Below are 10,453 nucleotides of genomic sequence, written 5' to 3'. Positions count from 1 at the left end.
AAGGAAAATGTGTTTAGTGCATTTTGAATGAGCCGCTTTGTGAATGCAAAGAAGAGAAAGTGGCCAGTCTGATGAGTAAAGAGCGGATGTTGTGCGTGATTGTGATAGGCGGATGTGTGGAACATGTTTGCTGTTGATCGTTTTGATAAAACGGGTGGCGGGCCGCGCACGTGTTGTGGATGAGCGTCTCAATGCGACAGTGCAAAGCGATTTCGAATTCAAGAAGTTTTCCCTTCCCGCTCTCGCGTGGCCTCAGCAACACTCACGCCTCCCCGTCGGGGAATTGAACCCCGGTCGCCCGCGTGACAGGCGGGGATACTCACCACTATACTAACGAGGAAGCACACAGAGACGCTTTCTACAGTTTGCCAGATATTGCCAGCTACCTTTGGGCTTCATAGATGTTGTGTCAGCTTGGAGGGGGCACGTTTCCATCATCATTTAGGCTTCTACTTTGGAGCCAGGCAGCCGACGCAGTACCACCGCTAAAGCTCTTGACTCAATCAATTCAATTTTATCCCTCATCCCACATCATTGATGTTACATCGCACAGTGATTTGCCTCCTCTCTGTGATGGCATACATTCAACACTTTCATCCAGTTCAGTCCTGTGACAGCTGCAGAGATCTGGACGGCGGATTCGCACTTTTGCGGGCTTGATATTGCACATCATCGGCCACTACAGGCAAGCAGGAAACGCATATGATTTTTATTTGCTTGTTTGCTTGTTTGTTTCTTTCTTTCTTTACTTGTTTGTTTTTCTCTCTTTTCCTGGCTTTGCAACAGAAGCAAGCACGATATGCAAAATACTTGGAGTTCAATGTTTTGGCCCACGCTGCATTATTCTTTTCCCCTTTCCCGACACCACACTTTAGAAAGAAATCCTTCGCGTGGGTATCGAGAAGGATTGGCACCATGGGCTCGCCGTGGATGACTTCAGGTACACGGTGTGCAAAAGTGCAAGATGGGCGTTGTTCTCTCGTGCTCACAGAAGTTTTGATCTTGGTGTTCCAAACAAGGACTGTTTTGAGCGAGAAAGCTTTTTTGTGGCAGGAGGGAAGGGTTAACCAGAGGACAAGAAGATAAGGTGATTCGCATTCGAAGCAGACGTACAAGGAAAGAAGGATTAGTTTAGGCAGCATGTTGTTGTGTGAGCTCACTGAAAGTCGTGTGCTTTCAGATTGAATGTTAACATTCAAGAGAGAATGGCAGGATGCTGCAAGGGAATTAAAAAAAAATCAGGGCCGAGGGCTGATCACTCGAATACGTTGAGTAGCTCTTGCAAAGGGATCGCACAGGCTATGTGTATTGGGCATGTCGCATTCCCAACACTTTCTTCAGTGCCTCTGAGCACCTTGTCTCGTTGCGCTTGTTACTGAGCCATTCGAGGTTATTAACCTTTGCCACCTTTCACTTCTTTCCGTCCAGGTGGCCCTTGCTGAAGTTTGATGGCGTACAAGGTGTGTGACCTTCCTCCTCAGATTGTCTATCTGCCTTGAACAGGTGGTGGTGTGTGGCTGCTAGAGGGTTATTTTGCTGTCAGACTATGAACGCAATGGTGTTGCTGCCGCGTGAAAGATGTAGTGAAATGTGTTGCGTCGTGGCTTATAAAGCATGTTGGTTGTAGAAAGCGTCGCGGTTTAATGAAGCAATGAAATGTGCCAAGGAAAATGTGTTTAGTGCATTTTGAATGAGCCGCTTTGTGAATGCAAAGAAGAGAAAGTGGCCAGTCTGATGAGTAAAGAGCGGATGGTGTGCGGTGATTGTGATAGGCGGATGTGTGGAACAAGTTTGCTGTTGATAGTTTTGATAAAACGGGTGGCGGGCCGCGTACGTGTTGTGGATGAGAGTCTCCATGCGGCAGTGCAAAGCGATTTGGAATTCAAAAAGTTTCCCTGAACAGCTCTCGGGTGGCCTCAGCAACGCTCACGCCTCCCCGTCGGGGAATTAAACCCCGGTCTCCCGCGAGACAGGCGGGGATACTCACCACTATACTAACGAGGAAGCACGTTGAAACGCTTCCTACAGTTTGCCAAAGATTGCCAGCCACCTTTGGGCATCATAGATGTTGTGTCAGCTTGGAGGGGGCACGTTTGCATCACCATTAAGGCTTCTACTTTGGAGCCAGGCAGCCGACGCAGTACCACCGCTAAAGCTCTTGACTCAATCAATTCAATTTTATCCCTCATCCCACATCATTGATGTTACATCGCACAGTGATTTGCCTCCTCTCTGTGATGGCATACATTCAACACTTTCATCCAGTTCAGTCCTGTGACAGCTGCAGAGATCTGGACGGCGGATTCGCACTTTTGCGGGCTTGATATTGCACATCATCGGCCACTACAGGCAAGCAGGAAACGCATATGATTTTTTTTTGCTTGTTTGCTTGTTTGTTTCTTTCTTTCTTTACTTGTTTGTTTTTCTCTCTTTTCCTGGCTTTGCAACAGAAGCAAGCACAATATGCAAAATACTTGGAGTTCAATGTTTTGGCCCACGCTGCATTATTCTTTTCCCCTTTCCCGACACCACACTTTAGAAAGAAATCCTTCGTGTGGGTATCGAGGAGGATTGGCACCATGGGCTCGCCGTGGATGACTTCAGGTACACGGTGTGCAAAAGTGCAAGATGGGCGTTGTTCTATCGTGCTCACAGAAGTTTTGATCTTGGTGTTCCAAACAAGGACTGTTTTGAGCGAGCAAGCTTTTTTGTGGCAGGAGGGAAGGGTTAACCAGAGGACAAGAAGATAAGGTGATTCGCATTCGAAGCAGACGTACAAGGAAAGAAGGATTAGTTTAGGCAGCATGTTGTTGTGTGAGCTGACTGAAAGTCGTGTGCTTTCAGATTGAATGTTAACATTCAAGAGAGAATGGCAGGATGCTGCAAGGGAATTAAAAAAAAAATCAGGGCCGAGGGCTGATCACTCGAATACGTTGAGTAGCTCTTGCAAAGGGATCGCACAGGCTATGTGTATTGGGCATGTCGCATTCCCAACACTTTCTTCAGTGCCTCTGAGCACCTTGTCTCGTTGCGCTTGTTACTGAGCCATTCGAGGTTATTAACCTTTGCCACCTTTCACTTCTTTCCGTCCAGGTGGCCCTTGCTGAAGTTTGATGGCGTACAAGGTGTGTGACCTTCCTCCTCAGATTGTCTATCTGCCTTGAACAGGTGGTGGTGTGTGGCTGCTAGAGGGTTATTTTGCTGTCAGACTATGAACGCAATGGTGTTGCTGCCGCGTGAAAGATGTAGTGAAATGTGTTGCGTCGTGGCTTATAAAGCATGTTGGTTGTAGAAAGCGTCGCGGTTTAATGAAGCAATGAAATGTGCCAAGGAAAATGTGTTTAGTGCATTTTGAATGAGCCGCTTTGTGAATGCAAAGAAGAGAAAGTGGCCAGTCTGATGAGTGAAGAGCGGATGTTGTGCGGTGATTGTGATAGGCGGATGTGTGGAACATGTTTGCTGTTGATAGTTTTGATAAAACGGGTGGCGGGCCGCGTACGTGTTGTGGATGAGAGTCTCCATGCGGCAGTGCAAAGCGATTTGGAATTCAAAAAGTTTCCCTTAACAGCTCTCGGGTGGCCTCAGCAAGGCTTACGCCTCCCCGTCGGGAAATTGAACCCCGGTCTCCCGCGTGACAGGCGGGGACACTCACCACTATACTAACGAGGAAGCACACAGAAAAAATTCCGACAGTTTGCCAGAGATTGCCACCCACCTTTGGGCTTCAGAGATGTTGTGTCAGCTTGGAGGGGGCACGTTTCCATCACCATTTAGGCTTTTACTTTGGAGCCAGGCAGGCGACGCAGTACCACCGCTAAAGCTCTTGACTCAATCAATTCAATTTTATCCCTCATCCCACATCATTGATGTTACATCGCACAGTGATTTGCCTCCTCTCTGTGATGGCATACATTCAACACTTTCATCCAGTTCAGTCCTGTGACAGCTGCAGAGATCTGGACGGCGGATTCGCACTTTTGCGGGCTTGATATTGTACATCATCGGCCACTGCAGGCAAGCAGGAAACGCATATGGTTTTTTTTTGCTTGTTTGCTTATTTGTTTCTTTCTTTCTTTACTTGTTTGTTTTTCTCTCTTTTCCTGGCTTTGCAACAGAAGCAAGCACGATATGCAAAATACTTGGAGTTCAATGTTTTGGCCCACGCTGCATTATTCTTTTCCCCTTTCCCGATACCACACTTTAGAAAGAAATCCTTCGTGTGGGTATCGAGAAGGATTGGCACCATGGGCTCGCCGTGGATGACTTCAGGTACACGGTGTGCAAAAGTGCAAGATGGGCGTTGTTCTATCGTGCTCACAGTCTTTTTGATCTTGGTGTTCCAAACAAGGACTGTTTTGAGCGAGAAAGCTTTTTTGTGGCAGGAGGGAAGGGTTAACCAGAGGACAAGAAGATAAGGTGATTCGCATTCGAAGCAGACGTAAAAGGAAAGAAGGATTAGTTCAGGCAGCATGTTGTTGTGTGAGCTGACTGAAAGTCGTGTGCTTTCAGATTGAATGTTAACATTCAAGAGAGAATGGCAGGATGCTGCAAGGGAATTAAAAAAAAATCAGGGCCGAGGGCTGATCACTCGAATACGTTGAGTAGCTCTTGCAAAGGGATCGCACAGGCAATGTGTATTGGGCATGTAGCATTCCCAACACTTTCTTCAGTGCCTCTGAGCACCTTGTCTCGTTGCGCTTGTTACTGAGCCATTCGAGGTTATTAACCTTTGCCACCTTTCACTTCTTTCCGTCCAGGTGGCCCTTGCTGAAGTTTGATGGCGTACAAGGTGTGTGACCTTCCTCCTCAGATTGTCTATCTGCCTTGAACAGGTGGTGGTGTGTGGCAGCCAGTGGGTCACTTTGCTGTCAGACTATGAACGCAATGGTGTTGCTGCCGCGTGAAAGATGTAGTGAAATGTGTTGCGTCGTGGCTTATAAAGCATGTTGGTTGTAGAAAGCGTCGCGGTTTAATGAAGCAATGAAATGTGCCAAGGAAAATGTGTTTAGTGCATTTTGAATGAGCCGCTTTGAGAATGCAAAGAAGAGAAAGTGGCCAGTCTGATGAGTAAAGAGCGGATGTTGTGCGGTGATTGTGATAGGCGGATGTGTGGAACATGTTTGCTGTTGATAGTTTTGATAAAACGGGTGGCGGGCCGCGTACGTGTTGTGGATGAGAGTCTCCATGCGGCAGTGCAAAGCGATTTGGAATTCAAAAAGTTTCCCTTAACAGCTCTCGGGTGGCCTCAGCAAGGCTTACGCCTCCCCGTCGGGGAATTGAACCCCGGTCTCCCGCGTGACAGGCGGGGACACTCACCACTATACTAACGAGGAAGCACACAGAAAGAATTCCTACAGTTTGCCAGAGATTGCCACCCACCTTTGGGCTTCAGAGATGTTGTGTCAGCTTGGAGGGGGCACGTTTCCATCACCATTTAGGCGTCTACTTTGGAGCCAGGCAGGCGACACAGTACCACCTCTAAAGCTCTTGTCTCAATCAATTCAATTTTATCCCTCATCCCACATCATTGATGTTACATCGCACAGTGATTTGCCTCCTCTCTGTGATGGCATACATTCAACACTTTCATCCAGTTCAGTCCTGTGACAGCTGCAGAGATCTGGAAGGCGGATTCGCACTTTTGCGGGCTTGATATTGCACATCATCGGCCACTGCAGGCAAGCAGGAAACGCATATGGTTTTTTTTTGCTTGTTTGCTTGTTTGTTTCTTTCTTTCTTTACTTGTTTGTTTTTCTCTCTTTTCCTGGCTTTGCAACAGAAGCAAGCACGATGTGCAAAATACTTGGAGTTCAATGTTTTGGCCCACGCTGCATTATTCTTTTCCCCTTTCCCGATACCACACTTTAGAAAGAAATCCTTCGTGTGGGTATCGAGAAGGATTGGCACCATGGGATCGCCGTGGATGACTTCAGGTACACGGTGTGCAAAAGTGCAAGATGGGCGTTGTTCTCTCGTGCTCACAGAAGTTTTGATCTTGGTGTTCCAAACAAGGACTGTTTTGAGCGAGAAAGCTTTTTTGTGGCAGGAGGGAAGGGTTAACCAGAGGACAAGAAGATAAGGTGATTCGCATTCGAAGCAGACGTAAAAGGAAAGAAGGATTAGTTCAGGCAGCATGTTGTTGTGTGAGCTGACTGAAAGTCGTGTGCTTTCAGATTGAATGTTAACATTCAAGAGAGAATGGCAGGATGCTGCAAGGGAATTTTAAAAAAATCAGGGCCGAGGGCTGATCACTCGAATACGTTGAGTAGCTCTTGCAAAGGGATCGCACAGGCTATGTGTATTGGGCATGTAGCATCCCCAACACTTTCTTCAGTGCCTCTGAGCACCTTGTCTCGTTACGCTTGTTACTGAGCCATTCAAGGTTATTAACCTTTGCCACCTTTCACTTCTTTCCGTCCAGGTGGCCCTTGCTGAAGTTTGATGGCGTACAAGGTGTGTGACCTTCCTCCTCAGATTGTCTATCTGCCTTGAACAGGTGGTGGTGTGTGGCTGCTAGAGGGTCATTTTGCTGTCAGACTATGAACGCAATGGTGTTGCTGCCGCGTGAAAGATGTAGTGAAATGTGTTGCGTCGTGGCTTATAAAGCATGTTGGTTGTAGAAAGCGTCGCGGTTTAATGAAGCAATGAAATGTGCCAAGGAAAATGTGTTTAGTGCATTTTGAATGAGCCGCTTTGAGAATGCAAAGAAGAGAAAGTGGCCAGTCTGATGAGTAAAGAGCGGATGTTGTGCGGTGATTGTGATAGGCGGATGTGTGGAACATGTTTGCTGTTGATAGTTTTGATAAAACGGGTGGCGGGCCGCGTACGTGTTGTGGATGAGAGTCTCCATGCGGCAGTGCAAACAGATTTGGTTTTCAAAAAGTTTTCGCGCATCGCTCTCGGGTGGCCTCAGCAACGCTCACGCTTCCCCGTCGGGGAATTGAACCCCGGTCTCCCGCGTGACAGGCGAGAATACTCACCACTATACTAACGAGGGAGCACACAGAAAAGTTTCCGACAGTTTGCCAGAGATTGCCAGCCACCTTTGGGCTTCAGAGATGTTGTGTCAGCTTGGAAGGGGCACGTTTCCATCACCATTTAGGCTTCTACTTTGGAGCCAGGCAGCCGACGCAGTACCACCGCTAAAGCTCTTGACTCAATCAATTCAATTTTATCCCTCATCCCACATCATTGATGTTACATCGCACAGTGATTTGCCTCCTCTCTGTGATGGCATACATTCAACACTTTCATCCAGTTCAGTCCTGTGACAGCTGCAGAGATCTGGACGGCGGATTCGCACTTTTGCGGGCTTGATATTGCAGATCATCTGCCACTACAGGCAAGCAGGAAACGCATATGGTTTTTTTTTTGCTTGTTTGCTTGTTTGTTTGTTTCTTTCTTTACTTGTTTGTTTTTCTCTCTTTTCCTGGCTTTGCAACAGAAGCAAGCACGATATGCAAAATACTTGGAGTTCAATGTTTTGGCCCACGCTGCATTATTCTTTTCCCCTTTCCCGACACCACACTTTAGAAAGAAATCCTTCGTGTGGGTATCGAGAAGGATTGGCACCATGGGCTCGCCGTGGATGACTTCAGGTACACGGTGTGCAAAAGAGCAAGATGTGCGTTGTTCTCTCATGCTCACAGAAGTTTTGATCTTGGTGTTCCAAACAAGGACTGTTTTGAGCGAGAAAGCTTTTTTGTGGCAGGAGGGAAGGGTTAACCAGAGGAAAAGAAGATAAGGTGATTCGCATTCGAAGCAGACGTACAAGGAAAGAAGGATTAGTTTAGGCAGCATGTTGTTGTGTGAGCTGACTGAAAGTCGTGTGCTTTCAGATTGAATGTTAACATTCAAGAGAGAATGGCAGGATGCTGCAAGGGAATTAAAAAGAAATTAGGGCCGAGGGCTGATCACTCGAATACGTTGAGTAGCTCTTGCAAAGGGATCGCACAGGCTATGTGTATTGGGCATGTAGCATTCCCAACACTTTCTTCAGTGCCTCTGAGCACCTTGTCTCGTTGCGCTTGTTACTGAGCCATTCGAGGTTATTAACCTTTGCCACCTTTCACTTCTTTCCGTCCAGGTGGCCCTTGCTGAAGTTTGATGGCGTACAAGGTGTGTGACCTTCCTCCTCAGATTATCTATCTGCCTTGAACAGGTGGTGGTGTGTGGCTGCTGGAGGGTCATTTTGCTGTCAGACTATGAACGCAATGGTGTTGCTGCCGCGTGAAAGATGTAGTGAAATGTGTTGCGTCGTGGCTTATAAAGCATGTTGGTTGTAGAAAGCGTCGCGGTTTAATGAAGCAATGAAATGTGCCAAGGAAAATGTGTTTAGTGCATTTTGAATGAGCCGCTTTGAGAATGCAAAGAAGAGAAAGTGGCCAGTCTGATGAGTAAAGAGCGGATGTTGTGCGGTGATTGTGATAGGCGGATGTGTGGAACATGTTTGCTGTTGATAGTTTTGATAAAACGGGTGGCGGGCCGAGTACGTGTTGTGGATGAGAGTCTCCATGCGGCAGTGCAAAGCGATTTGGAATTCAAAAAGTTTCCCCGAACAGCTCTCGGGTGGCCTCAGCAACGCTCACGCCTCCCCGTCCGGGAATTGAATCCCCCGTCTCCCGCGTGACAGGCGGGGATACTCACCACGATACTAACGAGGAAGCACACAGAAAGGCTTCCTACAGTTTGCCAGAGATTGCCAGCCACCTTTGGGCTTCAGAGATGTTGTGTCTGCTTGGAGGGGGCACGTTTCCATCACCATTTAGGCTTCTACTTTGGAGCCAGGCAGCCGACGCAGTACCACCGCTAAAGCTCTTGACTCAATCAATTCAATTTTATCCCTCATCCCACATCATTGATGTTACATCGCACAGTGATTTTCCTCCTCTCTGTGATGGCATACATTCAACACTTTCATCCAGTTCAGTCCTGTGACAGCTGCAGAGATCTGGACGGCGGATTCGCACTTTTGCGGGCTTGATATTGCACATCATCGGCCACTACAGGCAAGCAGGAAACGCATATGTTTTTTTTTTGCTTCTTTGCTTGTTTGTTTCTTTCTTTCTTTCTTTACTTGTTTGTTTTTCTCTCTTTTCCTGACTTTGCAACAGAAGCAAGCACGATATGCTAAATACTTGGAGTTCAATGTTTTGGCCCACGCTGCATTATTCTTTTCCCCTTTCCCGACACCACACTTTAGAAAGAAATCCTTCGCGTGGGTATCGAGAAGGATTGGCACCATGGGCTCGCCGTGGATGACTTCAGGTACACGGTGTGCAAAAGTGCAAGATGGGCGTTGTTCTCTCGTGCTCACAGAAGTTTTGATCTTGGTGTTCCAAACAAGGACTGTTTTGAGCGAGAAAGCTTTTTTGTGGCAGGAGGGAAGGGTTAACCAGAGGACAAGAAGATAAGGTGATTTGCATTCGAAGCAGACGTACAAGGAAAGAAGGATTAGTTTAGGCAGCATGTTGTTGTGTGAGCTCACTGAAAGTCGTGTGCTTTCAGATTGAATGTTAACATTCAAGAGAGAATGGCAGGATGCTGCAAGGGAATTAAAAAAAAATCAGGGCCGAGGGCTGATCACTCGAATACGTTGAGTAGCTCTTGCAAAGGGATCGCACAGGCTATGTGTATTGGGCATGTCGCATTCCCAACACTTTCTTCAGTGCCTCTGAGCACCTTGTCTCGTTGCGCTTGTTACTGAGCCATTCGAGGTTATTAACCTTTGCCACCTTTCACTTCTTTCCGTCCAGGTGGCCCTTGCTGAAGTTTGATGGCGTACAAGGTGTGTGACCTTCCTCCTCAGATTATCTATCTGCCTTGAACAGGTGGTGGTGTGTGGCTGCTGGAGGGTCATTTTGCTGTCAGACTATGAACGCAATGGTGTTGCTGCCGCGTGAAAGATGTAGTGAAATGTGTTGCGTCGTGGCTTATAAAGCATGTTGGTTGTAGAAAGCGTCGCGGTTTAATGAAGCAATGAAATGTGCCAAGGAAAATGTGTTTAGTGCATTTTGAATGAGCCGCTTTGAGAATGCAAAGAAGAGAAAGTGGCCAGTCTGATGAGTAAAGAGCGGATGTTGTGCGGTGATTGTGATAGGCGGATGTGTGGAACATGTTTGCTGTTGATAGTTTTGATAAAACGGGTGGCGGGCCGCGTACGTGTTGTGGATGAGAGTCTCCATGCGGCAGTGCAAAGCGATTTGGAATTCAAAAAGTTTCCCCGAACAGCTCTCGGGTGGCCTCAGCAACGCTCACGCCTCCCCGTCCGGGAATTGAATCCCCCGTCTCCCGCGTGACAGGCGGGGATACTCACCACGATACTAACGAGGAAGCACACAGAAAGGCTTCCTACAGTTTGCCAGAGATTGCCAGCCACCTTTGGGCTTCAGAGATGTTGTGTCTGCTTGGAGGGGGCACGTTTCCATCACCATTTAGGCTTCTACTTTGGAGC

General features: G+C 47.5%; 3 non-coding genes across 3 annotated transcripts; all 3 read right to left on the bottom strand.

Annotated features, from left to right (window-relative positions):
- Positions 1-268: 268 nt before the first annotated feature.
- trnad-guc (transfer RNA aspartic acid (anticodon GUC)) lies at positions 269-340 on the bottom strand. The gene has a single exon. It is a non-coding gene; the product is annotated as a tRNA-Asp (tRNA).
- Positions 341-5,261: 4,921 nt separating this feature from the next.
- trnad-guc (transfer RNA aspartic acid (anticodon GUC)) lies at positions 5,262-5,333 on the bottom strand. Its single transcript has one exon. It is a non-coding gene; the product is annotated as a tRNA-Asp (tRNA).
- A 1,592-nt stretch (positions 5,334-6,925) lies between these two features.
- On the bottom strand, positions 6,926-6,998 carry trnad-guc (transfer RNA aspartic acid (anticodon GUC)). The gene has a single exon. It is a non-coding gene; the product is annotated as a tRNA-Asp (tRNA).
- Between the last annotated feature and the right edge of the window lie 3,455 nt (positions 6,999-10,453).

Source organism: Heterodontus francisci, chromosome 34 (assembly GCF_036365525.1).
Source record: "Heterodontus francisci isolate sHetFra1 chromosome 34, sHetFra1.hap1, whole genome shotgun sequence".
Classification (NCBI taxonomy): Eukaryota; Metazoa; Chordata; class Chondrichthyes; order Heterodontiformes; family Heterodontidae; genus Heterodontus; species Heterodontus francisci.
Note: the sequence above shows the minus strand (reverse complement) of the source record. Positions and strands in the feature narration are given on the sequence as shown.